Genomic DNA, 5986 nt, shown 5'->3' on the forward strand with positions numbered 1-5986 from the left:
GGCACGACAATGGGCCTCAGGATCTCATCACTGTATCTCTTTGGATTCAAATTACCATTGATAAAATGCAATTGTGTTTGTTGTCCGTAGCTTATGCCTGCCCATACCATAACCCCACCGCCACCATGGGGCACTCTATTCACAATGTTGACATCAGCAAACTGCTCGCCCACATGACGCCATACACATTGTCTACGGTTGTGATGCCGGTTGGACGTACTGCCAAATTCTCTAAAACGATGTTGGAGGTGGCTTATGGTAGGTAACAGCTCTGGTGGACATTCCTGGAGTCAGAATGCCAATTGCACACTCCCTCAAAACTTGAGACATATGTGGCATTGTGTTGTGTGACAAAACTGTGCATTTTTGAGTGGCCTTTTATTGTCCCCAGCAAAATGTGCACCTGTGTAATGATGTTGTCTTATCATCTTCTTGATATGCTACACCTGTCAGGTGGATGGATTATCTCGGCAAACTAAAAAATACTCACTAACGGATGTAAACAAACTTGCGCACAAAATTGGAGAAAAATAAACATTTTGTGGATATGGAACATTTCTGGGATCTTTTATTTCGGCTCAACACTACATGTTGCATTTATATTTTTGTTCAGTGTACATAACATGTCAAAATGTTGTAATAAATGAGCCAACTAGACAAGAGGATCATGGGCAGCACTCACTTCAACTCCATTTTCACAGCCTAATTGTAACCTACCCAATGTCCAAACGGAGATTCAGGTTAAACAAAAATCGGACATTTATTGATTTATCAAGAGGATTCCCCACACTTGTCTCAAAGCAGAGCCATGGCGCTGTCCCAATCAAAATGGTACTTAAATTGTGGTCTAGTTGACCGCATGCTTTTGCTTCAAATGTATTACAATGATTGGATGACTTTGGAAGTGTCAGTAAGCAACTATTTCATCCATACCTTCAATTGCAATAGCCTACTTTATTACAATACTTTCGTCATTCAGTGATATTTATTCACACAGTAATTATTTATGGATGCATTCGGTTGTGGTTAAGAAAAGTGTATACTTAGTGGTGGGCTATGCGAAGAGACATGCCTTGCAAAGTTAAGAACTGGCAGGAGGATGGTTAACAGGCCACTACAGCAACCATCAAGAGTTTAAGAGCATAGTGCGTGCCAAAGCTGCCTCGGCCTTACATGCTGACCAAACCGCGTGCATGCGTGCATTTGCACACAAATTGATTTTGTTCACCCACACCAGACGCGATCAGGACATGCAAAGCAAACTCTGAACCAATTATATTAATTTGGGGACAGGTCAAAAAGTATTAAACATTTATGGCAATTTAGCTAGCTAGCTATAAATATTGGGTTGTTATTTTACCTGAAATGCACAAGTAAATCCTCTACTTCGACAATTAATCCAGAGAAAATGGTAAACCGAATGTGTTTCTGTCATCTCTCCTCCTTCCTTCAGGCTTCTTTTTCTTCTTTGGACTTTATATGGCTGTTGGCAACCACCTTTATGGTGCATTACCACAAAGATGAACTGAGTGTGGACCTCAGTTCATCTTTCAATCACTCACGTGGGTATATGCTCCTAAAAACAAATGTGTCACTGGTGTAGAGAGGAGTAGGCAGTCGCAGGTTAAGAAATACTGAATTTATTTAAGCACCATAGATCAAAGCATGACAAAACCCAAACACTCTTGTGCTCAAAATATATCTTCATAAACGAAAAGGCACAGGGCGAACCCAAAGTGCAAAATATAAAGTACTCAGGAAATAGGAGAGATTCCTCTCTAGAAAACAAGTAACATTTACAATGACCGACAAAGACAAATGGCAGAGGGAGTATATACATATATATATATACAGTGATAGAGTGGGGATTGGAACCAGATGTGTGTAATGAGGCACGAGGACTGCAGATGTGACCAGGGCAATAAATTGCAATGCAGACAGCTGATCGTCCTCGCAGTGGCATACCATGTGTAACACCACCTGCACAGTATCGGTAAATCTGAACATCACACCTGCGGGACAGGTAAAGGATGGCAACAACAACTGCCTGAGTTACACCAGGAACACACAATCCCTCCATCAGTGCTCAGACTGTCCACAATAGGCTGAGAGAGGCTAGACTGAGGGCTTGTAGGCCTGTTGTAAGGCAGGTACACACCAGATATCACCGGCAACAACGTCGCCTATGGGCACAAACCCAACATCACTGGACTGAGCGTTACACCGAGGCCTGTACTCTGCAGGCCTGTACTCTGCATCAGGATCGATGTGGAGGGCCCGTCATGGTCTGGGGCGGTGTGTCACAGCATCATCGGACTGAGCTTGTTGTCATTGCAGGCAATCTCAACGCTGTGCGTTACAGGGAAGACATCCTCCCCCCTCATGTGGTACCCTTCCTGCAAGGCTCATCCTGACATGACCCTCCAGCATGACAATGCCACCAGCCATACTGCTCGTTCTGTGCGTGATTTCCTGCAAGACAGACATGTCAGTGTTCTGCCATGGCCAGCGAAGAGCCTGGATCACAATCCCATTGAGCACATCTGGAACCTGTTGGATCGGAGGGTGAGGGCTAGGGCCAATCCCCCCCGAAATATCCAGGAACTTGCAGGTGCCTTGGTGGAAGAGTGGGGTAACATCTCAAAGCAAGAACTGGCAAATCTGTTGCAGTCCATGAGGAGGAGATGCACTGCAGTACTTAATGCTGCTGGTGGCCACACCAGATACTGACTGTTACTTTTGATTTTGACCCCCATTTATTCAGGGACACATTCTTCCATTTCTGTTAGTCACATGTCTGTGGAACTTGTTCAGTTTATCTCTCAGTTGTTGAATCTTCATACAAATATTTACACATGTTAAGTTTGCTGAAAATAAGCACAGTTGACAGTGAGAGTACGTTTCTTTTTGTGCTTAGTTTAGAAGGCCGGCAACACCCAACGCCTAAGCTGGACAGAAAGGGGAGCCAAAGCGAAGGCTGGTGTGCCAGTACACGCTGGCAGAAACGCAGCCCACTCCCCCGACCAGTCCTGACAGTAACTACGAAGGTACGTACCCAGTTCCTGATTTAACCTTTCCACCTGCCCATTTGATTGGGGACGGTACCCGGAGGTGAGGCTGATCGTGAACCCCAGTCATTCCATGAAGGCCTTCCAGACATGGGAGGTGAACTGAGGACCACGGTCAGACACAATGTCCTCCGGGATCCCGTAGTGCCGGAAGTCCACAACGACCAGGATGGTGGTGTGCCCTTCTGAGGGGGGAAGATCTGTGACAAAGTCCACAGAGAGATGGGACCAGGGTCATTGTGGGGTTTGCGATTGGGAAGGTGTCTAGGTGTCTTGCTCTGTGCGCAGGTGGAGCAGGAAGAGATGTAAACCCGGACTTCCCAGGCCAAGGTGGGCCACCAGTACCAGGGAGACTGTCGATAGTCCGGGCTATACCCGAGTGCCCCGACACAGGTGATGTGTGGCCCCAGGTGAGGAGACGGTCCCGCACATCAGAGGGCAAGTAGATATGCCCCTTGGGACAGTGGGCAGGTGAGGGCTCCTATCGCAGGGCTCGACGGATGTCCGTGTCCACATGACAGGAGCCACAATGCGGGAGAGGGGAATAACGGGTGTCACTTCCTCCCTCCGATCCTCTGTGTCATGCACCCGGGATAACGCATCGGCCTTAACGTTCTTTGATCCCAGCCTGCAGGAGGGTAAAGTCAAACCTGGTGAAGAATAGGACCCACCTGGCCTGATGTGTGTTCAGCCTTGTCGCTGCTTGAATGTACTCCAAGTTCCTGTGGTTCGTCCAGACAAGGAAAGGGTGTTTAGCACCCTCCAGCCAGTGCCCCCATTTTTTCAGCGCCTTCTTGACGGCCAACAACTCACGATCGCCCACGTCGTAATTCCACTCCGCGGGAGACAGCTCCATGAGTAGATGGAGTTTAGCTGCCGATCTAGTGCGTTGGGAGAGAACAGCCCCTACTTCAACCTCGGAGGCATCCACCTCCAAGATGAAAGGCAGAGACGGGTCAGGGTTTAGAAGGCCGGCAACGCCTACCGCGTGAGCTGGACATGAGGGGGAGCCAAAGTGGAGGCTGGTGAGATGGCATGCTCCTAAAAAATCAATGAGGAGATGGGAGGACTTGCAGCGGCTGATGAGAGCAGTGTGGGTGCAATGATTGAATAACATGTATGTGCAAATGTATTATGTAACGCTCGCCAGTATGTTACATAAATGTTTAATGCTTTTGCCTGTCCCCAAATTAATATAATTGTTTCAGAGTTTGTTTTGATATTTCAACCTGCGTGTCCTGATCGCATCTGGTGTGGGTGAACAAAATCAATTTGCGCGCCATGGCGGACGCACGCGCGGTTTGGTCTGCAAGTAATGCTACAGCGCATATGTATTGGCTCTGATTTGACCATTTTACACTTACTATAGGCCTATACAGTATGTTCGAGAAACACACGTGGATTTTGCATGGGATGAAAACAGCACATTAAATCATTGTTGCCATCACAACAACATCCACATACCTCTCCGATCCTCCCTCTCCATCCCACTGCTGCAATACACTACTCCTCCCATTCACCTCACTCCCCAACCTCTCTTAGCGCTCCCGGTCCCAAAGAGTGATATAGCCTAAATAGGCTGCAGCCTTCCGAAGACCATGTCATTTCGCAGACTCATCCGTGTTCTCCTCGGCGCTCTGGTCGCCTATTCAATAGCAAATTATGTTGAAAAATAGCCTGTTCGTAGGCCTACTGTGGATATTATTTGAAAGTGCCTAGAATGGGATTTTCGTTTTTATTTGTAAAATTCTGTGCCACGTTTTACTCGCCGCAGCAGATCTCTTAAACGCACGGACTTGCCTGGGAGGCAACAGTCGTCCGAAAACCTTGGAGTAGAAGCAATGGAGAATATAATCTAAAGAGGAACACATGGGGAAAGAAAATAAGGAATAGGAGGGCACCGTACATAACGACAGATATTGCTCATAAACGCAGCATATCTTTTTAAAATGTGAAGTGGCCAGAATCAGAGAAAGTCACGAATTTTATTCGGTTTTTAATGAGGCATTTTGATTAATTAATTTTGTGCTTTGTATAGTCATATCCAATAATATATCGGAATGTAGCTTTGCATGGTATGTATATGACCACTGCTATAATAACAAATGGTAAAACGTTAGATAGGTCAATAAGGCCTATTGTAAAGTTATTTCTACATGCCTTCTTGGCCACAATCACCCTCAATTGTTGTGTATGGAATGACCTGTTATCCTGACCAAAAGGGATTAGTGTTACCATGCAGGAGTGTATTGGTATGAACAAGAACAAACATGTAAGCACTAAGAAGGCCCACTGTAAGTCCTCTGGATAAGCGCATCTGCTAAATGACAAAAATGTCATGTAAAAACCTCAATTATCAGAAGTGTTGTGGAATGTTTATTTTTGCAAATATAACACTTTCTTATGTTGAATGGTGCATTGCATCTCTCAAACTCATTGCACAATTATCTGTCTTCCGTGAAATGCACAAATTCTATCAGACACACCAATATTGTCTTCTAAATTTCTGAGCCTAAACTCAACATGTCTTCCCGAACAATCTCATCAGAAAGAATCATTGATCATATCAGCTGCTAGTCTATTTACCACATGTTGCTTTTTTTCTGTGCACACCCAGTCACATTGCCAACCAACGTGTCCAGATTAGAAATAGTTGAACAAAAGCTTTAAACGAGCAGCCAGGGTTACTGAAACCGAAGGCGCAGGGCATTATTTCTTCATCATTAGTTACTGAATACGGTTGTGTGGAGACTGTGAATTCTGTAGACTATCAGCTGGACAGGCACCAGTCTGATTTAGAACGGAGGCCGGTGAGGTAAGGAGGACGCTGCTTATTCCTGACGCTGAAGGGGCACTGACAAGGACTCAGCCTAGAGCTGACATCCACCTCACCTGGCCACTCGCCCCACTCTCCCCCC

This window comes from Oncorhynchus tshawytscha, linkage group LG23 (assembly GCF_018296145.1).
Source record: "Oncorhynchus tshawytscha isolate Ot180627B linkage group LG23, Otsh_v2.0, whole genome shotgun sequence".
Classification (NCBI taxonomy): Eukaryota; Metazoa; Chordata; class Actinopteri; order Salmoniformes; family Salmonidae; genus Oncorhynchus; species Oncorhynchus tshawytscha.